The sequence below is a fragment of the Talpa occidentalis genome, unplaced genomic scaffold, assembly GCF_014898055.3.
Source record: "Talpa occidentalis isolate TD23 unplaced genomic scaffold, MPIMG_talOcc4v2.1 talOcc4.13, whole genome shotgun sequence".
Lineage (NCBI taxonomy): Eukaryota > Metazoa > Chordata > Mammalia > Eulipotyphla > Talpidae > Talpa > Talpa occidentalis.
This window is the reverse complement of record NW_023601322.1, coordinates 89,484,419-89,502,704: the sequence shown is the minus strand read 5'-3', so window position 1 is coordinate 89,502,704 and position 18,286 is coordinate 89,484,419. Positions and strand designations below refer to the sequence as shown.

Sequence of the window (18,286 nt, the reverse complement as noted above, 5' to 3'; positions counted from 1 at the left end):
ACTAAAAAAATAGGACTAACAAAAAAGTCCCACTTCTGGATATTTACCTAGAAATTATGAAAAGACTGATTCATAAATATATATGTACTCCTATGTTCGTTGTAGCACTATTCACAATAGCCAGGATTCAGACAGATATAGTCCAAGTGCCTGAGCTTGGATGACTGGCTAAATATGTACTATATATACACACAGCAAAAAGGAGATGAAATCATGCCATGTGTGATCACAGAGATGGACCTCAAGAAGGTTATGTTAGGAAAAATAAGTAAGAAGGAGAAAGAAAATATCATATTATTTCACTCATTTGTGGTATATAAAGAGAAAAGGCTAATGAGCAAAAAACAACAAGCCCTTTGACAACAGAATAGTGGTTACCATAGGGTACAGGGTGGGGGAAGATCAACTGGTTGGTAGGTACAAGGGTCACATGACCAGTGAGGGTGGTGACTGGACATGTGGTGGCAGGCATGGTGTGCTATATACTGTTGCTGAGGTGGAAAATTGTACACTTGAAACCCATAGTACTGTAAACTAATATTACCTCAATAATAAAAAAGGACACCTCTGGATATTGTCTCTTCTCTGTCCCCAACCAAATGTCTCCTACTGCTTGTTTCTATGACACCATTTTTTTCTCAATGCTCACATACTTCTTAACAATATCAGTTGGAATTTTACCCTTATCACTTCTGAAATACTTCTCAATAAAGTCATCAGTGATATAGCAATACATTTAGTATTCATTTTAAGTCATCATTTTAATACTTCTCCGTGGTCTATATTATTCCCACTTGGGACACTTTTTTCATTTGGCTTTTCCTCTTCTCTTTCTCCATGTTTTTTGCTTCCTTATTCTTCTCTACCCAATCATCAAATGTTGTGTATCCCTTTATATTTGGTCCTTGGGCAATGTCATTAACTCCCTACCATCAATCTCTTTTACACATTTAGTACTACCACACAACTATTATTTCCATGCAATCTATACCCCTAAGCTGCAGACTCATCCACAGGATGCTTACTTGAAGATAAACATTATCCTATACCATGTCTGAGTCACTGGATAAGTATCCACTTAATTCCATAAACCAAATTCCTAGTCATCAGCATTCATATCCCTCTCTTCCACAGCTCCCAATATCCATTATTTCATCATATTTTGCATATTTGCTTTTTTCTAAATGTGGATCAAATTTATTCACTATGAACTGGTGCCCACATATTTCACCTAAACTCTCTCCCAAATCAGTCTTCATTGCAGCCAGAGTAAACTTTTGGAAATATCATTTTGATTTCTTGCATGCCAGAACCCCTCAGCCTAAAATTCCTGGTAGACTTCCTATTGCTCCTACAATGAAGTAGAAGACTTTTAACCTGGCTCAGAAACCACTAAATTGTTTGTTTTTCACCCATCTCTCCAGACTCATGTCCACACTCACTCATTATGCCTTGTTCTGAACACAAATCCAGGCCTCTTTCAGTTTTTCACAAATCTTGTTTCTCTTCAGCCACGGACCTGGTCTGTGCTGGAATAATATTTGCCCTGTCCCCACCCATCTCATCAGCCACTTTTGTCTGTTGAAGTCCTGAATATCCTTCATTATTTGCTTACAGAAGTGTTTTCCTTTGAGCTCTTATCCTCTCTGTAATGACATGTTTGTTAGTAGGATTATTTGATTAATACCTCTCTCTGCAAGCAAGAATTTACTAAAGTTCTGAAATATCTGTATCTTGTTTGTCCAGACTTGAATACAGCCTTGCAGTAACTGTCAAATATTGGTTGAGTGAAGATTTCACTCTCTACACCCTGTAGAGAAAGTGATCAATATAATATATTGATCACTTTTGTAACTGAAAATGAATGGGAAAAGAAAACAGTATCAGCCAGGTAAGAATTAAAGCTGAAGAACATGAGCTTTAGACTTGGGAAGAAATTTTCCTAAAATAGTTATAACTTGCAACTTCCCATCTATAAATATCAGTTAATGACATGATGCCTACATATCAGGGCAGTTGAAAATGCTAAGTAGAAAAACAAAGTGTTGGGTACCCTATAAGATACATACTTTATAAATATTAGTTTGTTTCTTTATTTCTGAGGAGTTGAAAACCTATATTTTTTTCAATTTACAAAGAAATCATTCTGGAATAATCTGTTAATTATTTGAGAGGGCAGATACTTTCAGGGCAGGAAATAGACCTTGTGGGTGATATATTGAATGAAGTATTAATAGTGAGGTCTGCTGAAGAATACTGAGTCTGGTCTTCCATGTTTTGTTTTGTTTTGTTTTGTTTTTTTAAAGACCGAATCAGTCTGGTGAAGATGAAGACCACATGTGCTATAGATTTTCAGTGACTAAATGCCAAACTGACATAAATACATAAAGTGGTGGGAATGAGGCCAGAGTTATCTGGTGATTTTCAATTAGACTGTATCTGCGGGAGGGCGTTTTATCCTATATGAGAGGATGATGGACTAGAACATTCTAGAGTATTCAGCTAAGCCCAAAGGCATTCAGTTTTACTGAGAATATCAGAGTAATGCATAGATTTAAAAACAGCCAAATGATAATAAAACAAAAAGTGCCCTGCTCTTACATGAAACAGCTTTTGTTAACATGATGGTTTGATCAACTATTAACCTTGAGTAATAATTGAATATGCCCAAAGGTCACAGAAGTGATCTTTCAACCATGTGATACTGGACACATAGGTGGTGTTCCCTAAATGTTGTTGAATGAATGATCTCCATTCATACCTTATTTGGGTTTACGAGCACACCATCTCTAATTAGGACTATTAAAATTATAATAGTTTCTCCCCATAGTAGTTAATGATCCCCAAGAAATATTTAAGAGTTTCCCCATTGGTTGGAATAAAAATCAAAGTTAGCTCAATTAAAATACCTGAATATTTTAAACATAAAATGGAATACCTGGTACTAATTAGATACTAGTAAATATTGAGTTCTCGTTTTCTTTTTTTTTTTTTTTTTTTTTTTTTGAGTTCTCGTTTTCTTGCATGTATTATAATATACCTTTAATTAGAATTCTCTCTCCTTCATTCCTATCCTTTTTTCTTTCATTTTCTTAACTGCTTGTAGGAATTATAGGTACTCTATAAGATACATACGTGATAAATATTAGTTTGTTTCTTTTCTTTTTGGGAAGTTGAAAATCTGCATTTTCTCCCCTTTACAAAGAAATAGTTCTGGAATAATCTTTTAGTTATTTAAGAGGGCAAACACTTGCAGAGCAGGAAATAGGCCCTGTGGGTGATAAATTGATGCCTACAACAGACCCTACATTTTATCCCCTTCTGTGTTCATAGTTTTCACCTCTGGGCACACATTAGAATCACTAGCAAAGCTTTTAAAACATTCTTCCACTGGATATTATGATTTCATTGGTGTGGAATGAAAATTTTAAAAAATTCTTAAAAATTCCCAGGAGTCCTGCTTCTGAGGAGGTATGAACCTATGTCTTTAGATCATGTACAGTTTTATAAAGCACTGTATAAGATTTGTTACCAAAAACAAATTTCTAATAGATTCCAAGTACAAAAAAAATTCTAGAAATTATAGTAAGTTCAGAACCAACAGCAGAAAAGCAAATAATTGTGACACAATGATAGGTGTAGAACAGAAGTGCTCTGGGTGTGCTTGGAGTAACACACCTACTCCAATCTCAGTAGGTGGATCAAGCATAACTCTTCCCAGGAGAAATGATTGTTAAGCTGAACAGAAGAGAGGAAGGGATGCACTGACACTGAGAAGATGCAAGGGAAAAGAGGAGGAGGAAACTTATATAAAGAGAAAAGGATATATGGAAACATGTAAATTCTGGGATTGGCAGCTAGTGGAACACATTGGAAAATAATGGGATATGACTGAAAAAAGATAAGCAGAAACCGAATGTAATGTGCCAAGCTAAAGTGTTTAGATTTTATCCTGCAACATTTTATCCATCAGTAAGATCATATATAACTTTTGGAAATATCACCCTGAGAAAATTATGATGGATGAGTTGAAGGGCATCTAGAATCATATCAAGGAGGCCAATCAGGCTATACTTACTGTATTTCTAGGGTAAATGAAGAAATAGGAATGAGGAAAAGTGGTTTAAAAATAGCAAAAGATTGAGAGAATGCAAATATATATTAAAGGGCTGTGGTATGAGCAATTAGTAAGATAGTGTCATCATTTTTTCAGGAAGAAAATGTGGCATGAGAAACTTTGGAAAGAAGTTGATGATTTCTATTTGCCCACATTTTGTCAATATTTTAGATATCTAAAGGAGACTTAAGTAGAAAGAGATTTAATGAGCAGTAGATGTGTCATCGCCAGGAAATTTTGAGCCAAAGAGAAAACATAGGTGTCATTTAAGGGCTTAATGGATCTCTGTGTATGAATTGAAATTACTCAAGGAAGAGCATTTAGGCACAAATAAAAAGAAAACCCAAGACCAATCAAGCCCTAATATATAGTTGCTTATGTCCATATCTGGGGGTCAGCTTCTATTTGTCCCTAGACATTGGATGTGCAGCCAGAGCGTGCACTCAGGAGTGCCGTGATTGGTTTTCATCATGGGATAGGAGCAGAAGTTGTGAATGTCATGTTCTCCTAACAGAGCTTTTAAGAAGAATATGTGCTCCCCCACTTTTTCTACCTTATTTCATGTGGGATCTTCAAGTATGTCAAAACCAAAAAAAAAAATCCATAGTCTTTGAATAGCCACAGAGTAGAAAGCCACCAAGAAGTCCCCCCTTCCACCCACCTTGACACTGTGACATGAACAAGAAATAAACTTTCGTGCTAAGCCACTGAAATGACCACAATAATTGCTCACACTGTTTTGCTTACCAGATCTGCTCTTCTCCTTTGACTCTGTTCTGATGAACCATCTTGCTCCTTCGAAGCTCAGTTCAATCCCTTCCCTTTCATAGATTCTTTCAACTATGGTGACCTTCAGTGATGATTTTGCCTTCTGATATTTTAGCACAATTTTTGCTCACTCGTATGGCAAATAATCATGCTTTTTGATATGTACTATAATTGTAATTGACTTCATGTATTTTTGGTTTCTCTAGCATAGACAGTCAGGATAGTATTCAGTATGCTTTTCATATAGTTTTTCAAAGGATGGAAAAAGTTTTCTCTCCACCAAAAGAGAGAGAGAAAGAATATCTAAACTGAACATTAAAATAAGATGGAGTGGGGGGTTGAATTTTAATGTTGATTGAACAATTATATAAAATTTATGTGCTTGGCAAAGGAATTAAGTTTGTCTGTGTTTGTGTTCTGGATAAAAAGGATTATATTTTAGGAGCACAATGAATTATGGAACCAATTAGAATACTGTGGCCCTTAGTCAAGTGTCCTGAGCATTTACCTTTATTCTGGGTTAATCATGGAACCCATCATATGCATTAAATGCTATGGCACTCAGTTTTGTATTTTGGAAACATAACTGAAACTACTAAATAATTTACATTGCTATGTATTAAGTATATTTTTCTTAGACTTACTGTTGTCATATTTTAGGCAAGTTTCATTCTCTCATATGATAATGATAAAATTTGATTTCATATGCAGCATTAACTTTATCTTTCAAAGTCTATCAAAAATATGTTTTGTGGCATAATGCAAAGTGTTAGATTTCGCCAGTGTTATGCTAAAAGTTGGAATTAAGGGTGGAAGACCCAGTATTCTGTTCCCTTTGGACATAAGGGTGGATATTTTGAGCCAGGTTTTACCACATCCTATATAAGCTGTCAGCTCTGAGAGGCTCTTGGCTTGTAGCCCACTGAGTATTTTATTCTCATGTTCACTCCTAAAATAAATGACTCTACATCTTTATTTCCCATCTATCAACTACATGGTAGACTATAAGGCTAATTTATTATTCTACCAATTTGGAAAAAGGAAAGGTGATAAATGGTTTAATTAGATTCCTTTTTTTGGAAGAAAGCATTTCTGCAAACGTGAGCCTGTGAAAATCATGCCTAAGGGACAGAATTAGGAAAGGAATTTTTTTTCTAGAGAAAGCACCAAAGTGTTATGACCATAGCCCAAGAATGATGAGACAGAAAGAATATGGGTTGTTTATGACCACACTGCCGCAAAGGCTCTCACCCCTGCCAGCCATTTTGGTGAACAAGAATAACACTCAGAAGATGCTTTTATAATATTTCACTGCTACTACTACAATGTGAAATCTTTATTGGACTTTGTTATTGGTGATTTCGAAGGCTGCACTTCAAAAGAAAAATGGTATAACTTTCAAATGGGTCTTCCCTCACATTTATTTTCCCTTGCAGGCAGCTGGTGTACTTGTTGTGGGGGTGCAGTATCAGCGCCCCCATGCACTGCCACCCCAGCGTGGTGGGGGTGGGAGGAAGCAGGAAGTGAGGTGGAGACAATCACTGCATTTCCAGTTTTCCCATGCACTGCATCTAAAATCCAGTGCTAAGTGGACCAGAAATAAATAATGACTAGGGCTGAATAATGCAAAACTTAAAAAAATAAACTACTGATAAATGCTTTTTATTTATAGTTCCTTATAGCATCATTAAAACTGCAAGTGATTTGACCATACAAATGCCTAAAAGTGACATCTAGATGTTGGTGTTAATATCTTACTGTTCATGGGACCCAAGTCATAGTTGCCTCTTTGGTTTATTGGAAATGAGTTATCTTCTAAAGGTAAATAAAAGAATAGGTAAATAAAAAAAGAGTAGACTTTCCATGACCTAAGATACCTTTTTAAGATGAGATCTATTGTGACTTCAGAATAAAAGTCATAGGTATATAGTAATAGAAATTATAATATTAATGTTTTACTAAATAAGTGAAGAAGCTTTGGAAATAATAAATTGTTAAAATAAATTCTGAAGAAATTTCCCATCTGGCAATTGAGTATCACCTAAAACCACATTCTAAGTGATGGATGTGTAATTTCAGTCCATTTCATTCTATGCTCTGGGAAAAATTAATAACCCTTAATCATCCAGTGGAACAATGTATTCTTATGCCAGTGTTTTTGAACATTTGAAAAACTGTGGACCAGTGAATGGATGATGATGTACATGCAGATGATAAATTTTAAAATAAAGGAGAAATCCAATAGGGTCATTATAGACGTTTCAATGTGAAAATTAAATACATTTCTAAAGTAAAATTAATGTCTTTTTAAAAGCAGGAGGATGACATTGTTGGGAACCATCACCAAGGTATTTGTTCCAGTTCAGTAACCACTTCTTTGGAACAAAATCAAGTGCTACATGTTACGTAAAGATCAAAGAAGTAATTTTTCTTTATTCCTATTAAATCAGAAAAAAAGTGAAGTCAAGATGATAGGGTAGGAATGGGAAAAAACCTTTGGGTGAAATTGCATTGAGCATTAAGGTTAAGAGATTGCAAGTTTGTTCTGTCACTGAGAGCTGTGTGTCCTTATGCTAATTTCTTGACCGCTGGGTTCTTCAATTGGAATGAAAATAATTATAATGCCTAAATTCTAGGGCTTTATTAAAATAAAGCCATTAACACGGGTAAAGATATTAATTAGAAAAGTGCCTGGCATAGAGCAAGTGTTCAGGAAATATTAGTCCTTGCTCTTTGTTGAATCAGTTACATCAGGGTCAAAGCTGAGATTGTGCGTGATGGGGTGTCCATACCAGTGGTTAGTAACCCCTATGTGTGGTTAAGACAACGTCTGCTCATAACAGTTGCTGCATATTTTGAAGACCACAATTGGCAAGTTCCTATATATTGACATAGATCACAGATGAAAATATTATGGAGAGATTCTTCACTGAGCTCTTAGTACTCCAGTGATACTAGATACAGGAGCACCTCAATCTAGGTGTTTGTCAGTTTCCAAATGGAGAAGGAAGCAAATTGATTCCTGAACCATTAATTTAGTAGATTTCGTTTTCCAAAGTAGTTCTTGTTCACTGATGAATTTGAATATAGTTTAAAATTTATGTCCAAAGAATTATTTTTTGTGCAATTGTGTGCGTGTAATAATTGCATGTGTAATGGGAGGATGTTGCTAGGGAATTAACATTAGTCAACATACTAGCACATAATCACTTTCAACACCTCACTTATGTGATATGTGGGTTAACATATTTAATTCTAGTATTAATAGTACTCTAGGCACTGTTACTGTCCCCACCTCGTGAATGGAAGAGCAGAGCCATGGGTAGGAAAAGTGATTTCTTCACGACTAGTAGCAGAGCTATTATTAAAACACGAGCAACGGGCCTCCCGGGTGGTGCAGGTGATGGAGGCTCCATACTGTGAAGCTGTCGCAGCTTCTGCAGCTCTGGTTGGATCTGGGCGGGTTGTAGAGATATTCACAGCAGACCTCTCCTGTCCCGCCCGCTGCTCCCCTCAGCAGTGTATTTCAGTCAGTCTGCCTGTTCTGCTCCCCACTCTGTTTCTGGTGCATCCTCTCACCCTCCCGCGCATCTGGCCTGTACCCCAGTTCTTGCATAAATAAATCTTAAAAAAAAAAACTTGACTCTGTGAAGACAAGGACCTTAAATAAATACTATAATAAACACTCTCACCCCCGCTTTTCCTTCGACTGTAGCTCCAGCCAGTCTGTCCTCACGGCCCGTGGGGCGCGTCCACGTGGGCGGAGATCACGGCAGCACCTGGGGCGCAGGCGTTTAAGCAGAGCCCGGTGCGGGCCGCTGCGCCTGTGGTCGGAGTCGCAACGCCTCTGGAGCTCCTTGGAGCCACCACCCACGCTCCGGTGACCGGCCCTTCCTCTGTGCTCTCGCTCGCCGGTGTGGGTGCCCAGGCTGCAGGTCACCCGAGGAGCCCAAGAGACTGAACCCCCATCAGGAGGGAGCCCTGGCGAGAGTGAAGCCCGGCCTGCACCCGGGTGGCCGCGATCCGTGTTCCGAGCTGCACACAGGGGCGTCTGGTGGCCGCCTGGGGACGGGGCGCCCGGGAACCCCAGCGGGTCGCTGCGTTGGTGGGAGACTGCTCTGCACCCCAGCAGAGAAGAGCAGCGCGTGCCTGCCGGGCGGGCTGCCGCATCCAGGGCACTCTGGCCCAGCTCCGTGCCCACGGGATGCTGAGACTCCAGGGAGAACAGAGGAGGAAGAGCTGAGGCTCGAGAAGGAATTTGGGGCCACGACTCTGCCGCTTGCAGCTCAGACCAGGTAGGCGGCAGGAGAGGGAGTTGACCCAAGGGCAGGAGGCACCAGCTGCCTTGGATTAAGGTCGGGCCTTTGCCAATTAAGCCTGAGTTGCGTTGGGGTTGCCAAAACGTTTCCAGTCACCCTAAAGTCACAGAGGTTTCCTGCTTACTTTCCTTTTACAAATCTTAGGGACTTGCATTTTATAATAAAGTCTAAGAACCACTTGAGTTAATTTTATGTAAATTCTGTGTAAATATTATTTATTTTTGCATGTGGACGTCCATTATTCCAGCACCATTTGTGAAACAAGCCTGTACTTTCGCCATTTATTTTATTCTAGACCTTGGACAAATACCTAATCAACCATATTTGGGTGGGTCTCTTTCTGGACTTTCTACATTATTATATTTGATTTATATGGTTATTGTTTCATTGATGCTGTGATTTATGAGGGAAGGAAATGTGTTAATATTTTAATTCTACACTCAACAATGAGATTCAACCTATAGTGGGCCTCACACACTAGGTTGGAGAAGGTTCTTTCCTTCTTAAAGTCCAGTCCTGTTGTTCTGCCCTCCCAGGCCGGGGAGGTTCTCCATTGGTTCTAACAGTTGAAAAAGAGAATTTTGGAGCCCTGGGCATCATCTTCACAGGTTTTAATAGTAAGCATGGGAAACAAGCTGGCGGGGAGACAGTAATTTGAGCTCCATTGCTCCAGGATGACCCCGCCTTTACCCCCTCCCTCCTTGGCTCAGGTGTGCATGCTTGCACATGCGCACACACCTATGCTCAGGTGTCCACAATCAGGCACACTGCCCCAAGCCTACACTGCCCCCAGCCCACTCGCCTCCTGCATTAACTTGATCATGCCACAGGTGATAGCCACAGAAGCTAGTGGCGTAAAAGACCTGATTAATTCATTTACCCTACAAGAAGGAAATAAAAAAATTCTTGAAAATGTTTTATTCCTTAGGAGTGTGGAAAAACTTGCCTAGGAAACCATCTTGTGAGGTGTGTCTTAGAAGGAAGATTGTTAATTAAGGAGTGGATGTCTTTACTTCAGAAGATTACCAAATTTATATTGCCTGTGGGATAGGTTTTTAATGTTTAGATTTCGGCCCTTGTCTTCTGAAGTTTTACTTTCTGTGCCAAAGTAGCATAAGCTGAGCCTATCAAACGGGAGTGTGTGATCTCCCAGGTCTGCAGGCTGGAGGCCTCCTGGAGGATGGATTCCTTGGAGGGATGGGCAGGGAGTGTGGTATGTTCCCAGTTCTGTCCTCACAGCCAGGGTTTGCTGGCAACCAGGAGTTGCTTGGTTTCTGGACATATCATCCTGATCTTTGCTTCATGGCCACCCAGTGTTCTCTGGTCTGTTGTAGTAAAGGCAGGAATGACCACAGTACTGGTTTTCTGATCCCATGCAGACCGGGTAAAGGAGGAGTCAGAGTCCTCAGTGGTTTTGCAGGTCTTTTATTGGGGTTCAGCGGGTATATGGCAGGCAGGGGCGCTGGCTGGGAGGCTGGCAGGCCTCCCAGCCCCCAGCAAGTCTTCACTCTATCTGGGCTCTCTGGCGTTCTCTGCTTCTGCTTCGGCTTCTCCTTCAGGTTCTGCTGCTGCTGCTGCTGCTGCTACTGGCGTCCCCCCGTGACGCCACCCTTAAAAGCACAGTCTTAGCTCAGCTGAATCCCATCTCCCTATGCCCACACCCTATTCCAGGTGCCCGCCATCAGGCATGCATTCAGGCAAGGATCCATCATCTATCCTGATGGCGGAAGGGCAGAAAAACCTGATATTTTCTTTACCCTACAGTTGTATTTCCTCGTTTTCTAAGGACACCAGTTACGTTGGATGGGAGCCATCCCACTCTAGTGTGAGCTTGTCTTAATTAATTACGTCTGAGATTAGCCTAGTTCCAAACAAGGTCACTTTCTGAGGTGCCAGGAATTAGGACTTTAACATAGGAATTCAAACAAAATAATCCTTTTCATTCTCAGCTTTTTTAGGGAAAAGTTACTGTTTTTAAACTACTGCTTTACCTGCACAAGAACTGTTGATACATTTTGTAATTGAGGTTCTTGTGTACTTAAAGAAAAAAAAATCCAAAATGAAAATTCACCGCATTTCAAATGGAATGCTTTGTTAAGCATGTTGTGAGTTTGGCCTTGTTTTCTGCCTTCATTGTTTTAATTTGAAAACTAAATTCAAAGTTGTTCTTTTAGCCTCATTAAAATGTAATCCAAATACTTCAATAATTTGCCACAAAATTACTGCTGTTGTCAATTTTACCTTGGCCCATTTCTAATTTCTCCCAAATACACACTAATGTCATCATTTTATACAAGTTGTTTGGAAATTTTTCCTAAAAAATTTTGCTTTTTCAAAATCTTTATTATTCTATCAGTGATGTTTGTTAAGGGATTTTTCTTCCTGGAACATATACTTTATTAATTTACTGATTGTATGTTGTTGGTGGTAATATGTTTCATGTTTGATTATGTGAAAAAGCCCTTCCTGAAAAATAGAGTTGTCTGCCAGGATTTAGACCTCGGGATTTAAGCCTGCAGTAGAGTTTATTTTTTATTTTTCTTTTTAAAGATTATTTATTTATACAAGCACTGGGTACAGTCGGAAGCGCGGGAGGGTGAGAGAATTCACCAGAGCCAGAGCGGAGAGCAGAACAGGCAGACGGACGAAGTACACTGCTGAGGGGAGCAGCAGGCGCTGCAGGAGAGGTCTGGGTACCATGTGGGACCCTCGCCTGGCAGCCGGGGATCAAATCGGCGCTGCAGAGGCTGCAGGCAGCTTCACAACCCAGGGCTCAACCACTGTGCCGCTGGGGAGGCCCTGCAGTAGAGATTAATCTTGCGAACCAGTTGCCCTAAACTAGCGGGGGGGGGTGGCCTGCATTTTCCAGGTGCAACCAATATAGTATCGGGGTCTTTGTAGCAGAAAGAGGGAGCCATGAAAGGAGACTCAGAGAAAGAGCTGTAAAGATGGAAGCAGTGTTACAGAGAGACTACGTTGCTGATTTTGAGGATGAAGGAAAAGGGCCATGAGCCTGCGATCCCAGGTGGCCGCTAGAACTTGGAAAGGCCCCTACAATGGCTTTTCTCCTAGAACCTGCAGGAAGAAATCCACTCCTGCAGACTCTTGGATTTCAGCTCAGTGAGACCCAGGTTGTACTCGAATTGTAAAACTGTATGATGATTAACTTTGGTTGTTGCAAGGGCCGCACTGGGCACAGGTGCAGGTTTTCTGATCCCATGCAGACCGGGTAAAGGAGGAGTCAGAGTCCTCAGTGGTTTTGCAGGTCTTTTATTGGGGTTCACCAGGCATATGGCAGGCAGGGGTGCTGGCTGGGGGGCTGGGAGGCTGGCAGGCCTCCCAGCCCCCAGCAAGTCTTTACTCTATCTGGGCTCTCTGGCGTTCTCTGCTTCTGCGTCGGCTTCTCCTTCAGGTTCTGCTGCTGCTGGCTGGGGCTGCTGGCATCACCCCGTGACGCCGCCCTTAAAAAGCACAGTCTTAGCTCAGCTGAATCCCATCTACCTATGCCCACACCCTATTCCAGGTGCCCGCCATCAGGCATGCATTCAGGACAAGGATCCATCATCTATCCTGATGGCGGAAGGGCAGAAAAGCCTGATATTTTCTTTACCCTACAGTTGTCTTCACGAAGTTTGTGGTAACCTGTCACAGTAGCAGTAGAAAAACCATCCAGATAACTTTTTTCTCGTTTGAAATTTTTACTTAACAAATACTTTGTTCTTTTGTGCATCTGTCTTCTTTTTTGAATTATTTTATTTTATATATTTTTTACATCATTTTTCATTTTTGCACAATGTTTGCATTTTCATCTTGGTTATATTGTTATATTCCCCATACAATTCCCACCCCCTTATTTTGACCCTATTCCCTCCCCCCCCCACCGTAGTGTATCTCTGATTTATAGTCGCTTGTTGATTTTGATTTTTACTCTATTACAATTAGTCTATTTCCTGGTCCCTTTTTTAGGTTTTCTAAATTCTTACTATAAGTGAGACCATCCGGTATTTTTCTTTTTCATACGAGAGCTGGGGTGCAGGCCAGAGAAGCGGGAGGTGAGAGGATTCACCAGAGACAGAGTGGGGAGCAGAACAGGCAGATCCACTAAAATACTCTCTCTTCTTTGAATATAGGCTGTCAGCCTACTGACCTTTCAGGTTAAAATCTCTGTGCTATAGTTCAGTTGAATATTTATGCTTGTCTTTATTCTTCTGCTACTATTTTCTCATCTTGCCTGTTATGCTTTTTTTTTTTTTTTGGCTCATTTATTTTCTTAGTTATACAAGATGTTTAAGCACTAACTTTCAAAATATTCCTCTACCCTACTTTATTTTTTAGACCCCCATTTATACAGTTACTAGAACTATTTACTCTATCCTCTACATCATGATAGATATCATTTATTTATTTTTTGTATCTCTATAATGTGTTCTTCATTTTTTCAGGCCCAAATAAAAGTTTCCTAATTCTCTTGAGAGCTTTATTTCATAGACTACAATTTACTGAAAAAGTAGGGCAGAGCAGTTTGACACTTCTTTATTTCAGTGAACCTGTGGTGTCTCACTGGATCCCAGGAGGGAGGACAACCTAGTAGGTGCTTGACCCCCCACTGCAGTGCTGCTTCCTCAGCCTACCTGTTTTGTTTGTTCCATTTGTCTGTTTACAGATCTCTGTTGCTCCTCTTGGCACGATGTCTGTGTGTGAATCAAGTTCTATTTGTTTTGTAGTCATTGTTCACAATGCTTTGTATAAGACAAGCTTCTACATTAACATCATTGTTGTCTTTTAGTAGGTAAACTGTGAATGAATTTTAGAGAATAAAAATACTTTTAAAGATACATCTTATTTTTCAGGGAACTTTTGTTGCTGATTTTCATAAATCTCAAATTTACTATCCACTTTTTATTCTAGGCTGTATAGGTGATTGAAACAGGAATAGAACCACATCCTGCCCTTCAGAATTTTCCGAGATATGTAAGTGAAATTTACTTTATAAACTTGTATTTTTTAGCAAGTGTGGTGTTATATGGGAGGGGGATAATTGAGTATTAAGGAGCTTGAGTTTTAAAAATTCTAAATGTTTCATATAGTCAACATTTCTTGATTGAAATAATTGTATGAGTTTAGCAATTATGTACATATATCATCTTAAAAAAGGATAGTAAAATGAGAAATATATGTATAATGTCAAGGGAATATTAATATAAAATGTTTTAACTCACTTTTAGCATAATGAGCAGTCCTTTTAATTATGGTTACCGTGGGAACTTTAACTTGCTGTTACTTTGCCTTTTTGTTGATTGCTTGGATATAAGAAAAAAAAACACAGTGGTCTTGTATCTTTTCTGTTGGGGTATTAGGGATTTGAGTCTTTTTCTGCCCTTAAGAAAGAACATAAAAACAATTATTGGGGCTCTGTGTATGTTGTGGAAAAACAGGCAGTTTTTTGCTCTGAGGTGAAGCTAATGACCATAAATCTGAGCACATGGCAAGGGAAAGGGAGCGAGAGGGGTCAAAACTGGAGGGACACGCACAGGGACCAGGGTGATGTGTCACGGGTGCTGTGATGGTGGGAGAATTATGGGTACTGCATTTGAGGGGAGAAATCAGTATTCTCCAAGAATTAACAAAGGCATAAGAAAGGTAAATAAATTTAATAAATAAAAAAGAATGGTGTTGAAAGAAAAATAGCGAGACTTACAGAGCCGAATCTTCTGACAACCAGCGAGACTCCACGTGCGTGAGAACCATCTCATCCTGTTGCCGTAAAAAAAGGTAAGTTACCTGCGTTGCTGTCACTCGTTCTCATGCACACATCACCAGGCTCACTGGGTGCTCATTTTTAGTCCACATGCTGGTTGGAATCCTAGTTACAGAGGGATTTTATGAGAAAGCATGGGTTTCACTTAGCAATCAACTCATTGGTTTTATGCTACTGAAGCAGAAAATTTAATAATGAGATAAGACAAGACTATGAGGACTACTTTACAAATATAAATAACCTATTTCTTTATATTGAAAAGTATTGTATTCGTTCTAGTAGTGTTCACGTGTGTGCTCGTTGGTTTTCATTATTCGGTGAGCTGATTAAGTAATTTCTTGAATGTCATAAGCCCTCAAATTTTAGTGGTGGTGTTTTACTATTAGATTTCCCTATAAAATGGTCTGGCATTTTAGCGTGTACATTTATTTTCTTTTCCCAGGAATAAATAGAAATCTTGCATAGCGTTGTCAAATAAAAATTGTACAGGATAGAGTTAAGTAGGCAAGGGAAGTTTTATTCACCTCTCCCAAAATGGACAGAGAGTGGATTTAGCTGAAACAAAATTGGAGGACGGAAATTGTAGCAAGAGCTGGTGGAAAGCTCTAGAGGATATTCAGGTGAATCCGTCAATATGATTTGACCATCTGTGTTTGCTAATTGTTACTTTTTGAAGTTAGACTCCTACTCACCCAGAGACTTGGAATGTAAGGGTGCTCTCTCCTTAGATCACATTTCAAAGGGGTTGCTCCCAGGTTCTTGAGAAGGACATACTGTGGATTATGAAAACTAGCAGAGTGGGAGAAGATACATATCTCAAAGGAGCAGGAAAAGCATTACAATTTTTCGAAATTGGATGCATTAAGAAAATGGAGGACAGAGTCTATAGTCAGGAAGAAGCTGTCTCAAGTTTGCTAAAGTTGAGGGTAGCAATAAGGCTGTTGCACACTTACAAAATGGTTGGGTTGGGGAAAGAGGGAAGCAAAGTTTCTAAACTATCCTGATAAATGATTAGTCCTTATGCTAATTGGAATTAAAATTGCTTGGAATTCAGAATACACTTGTGAACAATCTTGCATTACTTAAAAAGATGAATATCATTTATTCTATGTAAAAAATAGAGTAATAATCTCTAAGATACGTTTGCCCAGTGAAAAGGTCTTCTGAGACGTCAAACACATTATCTGTGCTTGATTTTAAAAGTATAAAGCTATATTACTCTATTACTTTTATTTAAGTAATTATTATTTGCTTATTTATAAGTAGTGCTTATACTACTCTATTACTTTTACTATTACTTTTATTATTAAGAAATGTCAAAACACCACCTCGCCTTCACTTTGTAGTTTTGTCCTGTGGAATTAACCCACTCGGTGATCCACTCCTGTAGGGGAAAGTAGGTTTTGATAGAATCGGATCTTTTAACAAATACTCTGACAATTTCAATTTCTCAAAACACCTGCTTGGGTCAGTGGTGCAAATTCTTCTATTGATTTGACACTTTTGAATGGGCACTGATGAGAGTTAAGGCTTTTGCATTCTCATTATATTTGAGAGTTGAAGTTAGTCCCCATGTCAACTTTGATTTGAAGCTGGACTCCTAGGGTTTTTCAAGAGGCTCCAGTCTCCCAAGGCTTAAATATGAGGTAGTAGCTTTTCCTGAGTAATTGTTAATACATTGGGTCAAGAACAGTGGTCATGAAACAAATCCTCATAGTCGCCTCAAATGTTACAGAGGCTTGTAACCAGCAGGAAAGATAGGAATATACTATCCTAGCATACAAAGGCTGCTTCTGTAAGCTTCTGCAACTCTTAAAAATTACAGCCAGTCCATCCATAAAACTCTCTGCAAAATCTGTTTTCAGGAAACATTTTTATTATCAATCCAAACATCACAGAGCAGAAACAGAAAGACTACAACTTAATTAGAATCCCAAGAGTATTATCATCCTGCCCCTGCCACAACATATGAATTATGCTCAGAGTGAGCCAAGCAAGCCTCCATCTCAAAGATGCACGACCCCCACCCTGGGAAGAGGGCACCCAGGGAGGAGCATGACAAGCTTTTAGCACCAGGCACCCCAGAGGCTCTGAGTTCCTCCAAGAATTCTTATTCTAAAGATACAGCTTCTCCCCCAGCTCAGCAGGCAGCTAGTCCTGTGCTATTAATCACTTAATTTGTTTCTCCTCTGCTTAAATTTCCTCAGGGTATAACACAGCAGTAAAGGTTAATAGTAAAAAATGTAGGCTTTTGAGTGGCCATCCAAAAATCCTAGGATCAGATAGCACCTTTTTTACTGATACTACCTTGGACAAGTTAATCAAGCTCTCTAAACTTGGGTTTCTTCATTGGTAAAATGAGACTAATGCCCATGAGATTACTGGGAAAATTAAGGTAATGCATGGGAGACAGTAAAGTTTAACTGTTATCTTCATTATCAGTACTGTGATAAGGAAGTTAGATTAGGTTGTCTTCTAAATCTTCAATCCACTTCTAAGAGTTTATGAAATAACAGGATTTGGAAGAAAGCACCCATTTAACCTCTCACTTTCATTACCATAGAAATTCATTTGCTCATTCTGTACCATAACGATAAGTCAGAGCATCCTTGCTGACTCAGGCATCTCTGTTCAAGCGTCAAATTCATTTTATATTTAAAATAATGATTAATCATTTTCCATTTCCTTTTCATTTTTTTAAAGATTTATTTATGCATACAAGAACTGGGGTACAGACTGGAGGGAGGGGGGTGAGAGGATTCACCAGAGACAGAGTAGGGAACAGAACAGGCAGATCGACTGAAATACACTGCTGAGGGGAGCAGCGGGTGAGACAGGAGAGGTCTGCTGCGCCATGTGGGTCAGCTCCCTGGCCGGGGATCGAACTCATGCTGTGAGGCTGCAGATAGCTTCATAAGTTGTGTCTTAACCCCTTGCACCACCAGCGAGGCCCTCCTTATTTATTAAATAATATAATCTTAAGGTGTGACCTTAACTCCCTCATTTAATTAGCTTTCCTGACAGACTAGATAGAATTTACAAAAAATGTGAATAGCAAGTCAAAACACTAATTTTTGAAAGACATCCAGAAAAATCAGCATAAAACACTCCTTACCACACTTTCATAAAGGTTATCATTTAGGACCTCCCTGGTAACCTATTGGTTAAGTCTCAGTGCTATCAGGGCTATGGCATGAGTTCTATCCCCAGCCAGGGAGCTGATCCACACATGGGACAGCAGACCTCTCCTGCCTTGTCCTCTGCTCCCCTCAGCAGTGTATTTCAGTAGATCCACCTGTTCTGCTCCCTGCTCTCTGGCCTGCA

General features: G+C 39.5%; 1 long non-coding RNA gene across 1 annotated transcript in view; it reads left to right on the top strand.

Annotated features, from left to right (window-relative positions):
• The first annotated feature begins 8,730 nt into the window (after positions 1-8,730).
• The window catches only part of LOC119242756 (uncharacterized), a 78,430-nt gene continuing 68,874 nt past the window's right edge, over positions 8,731-18,286 (top strand). Inside the window, exons 1-2 of the long non-coding RNA XR_008551517.1 lie at positions 8,731-9,180; positions 14,113-14,175. This is a non-coding gene — a long non-coding RNA (uncharacterized LOC119242756). The remainder of the gene's footprint in view (positions 9,181-14,112; positions 14,176-18,286) is intronic.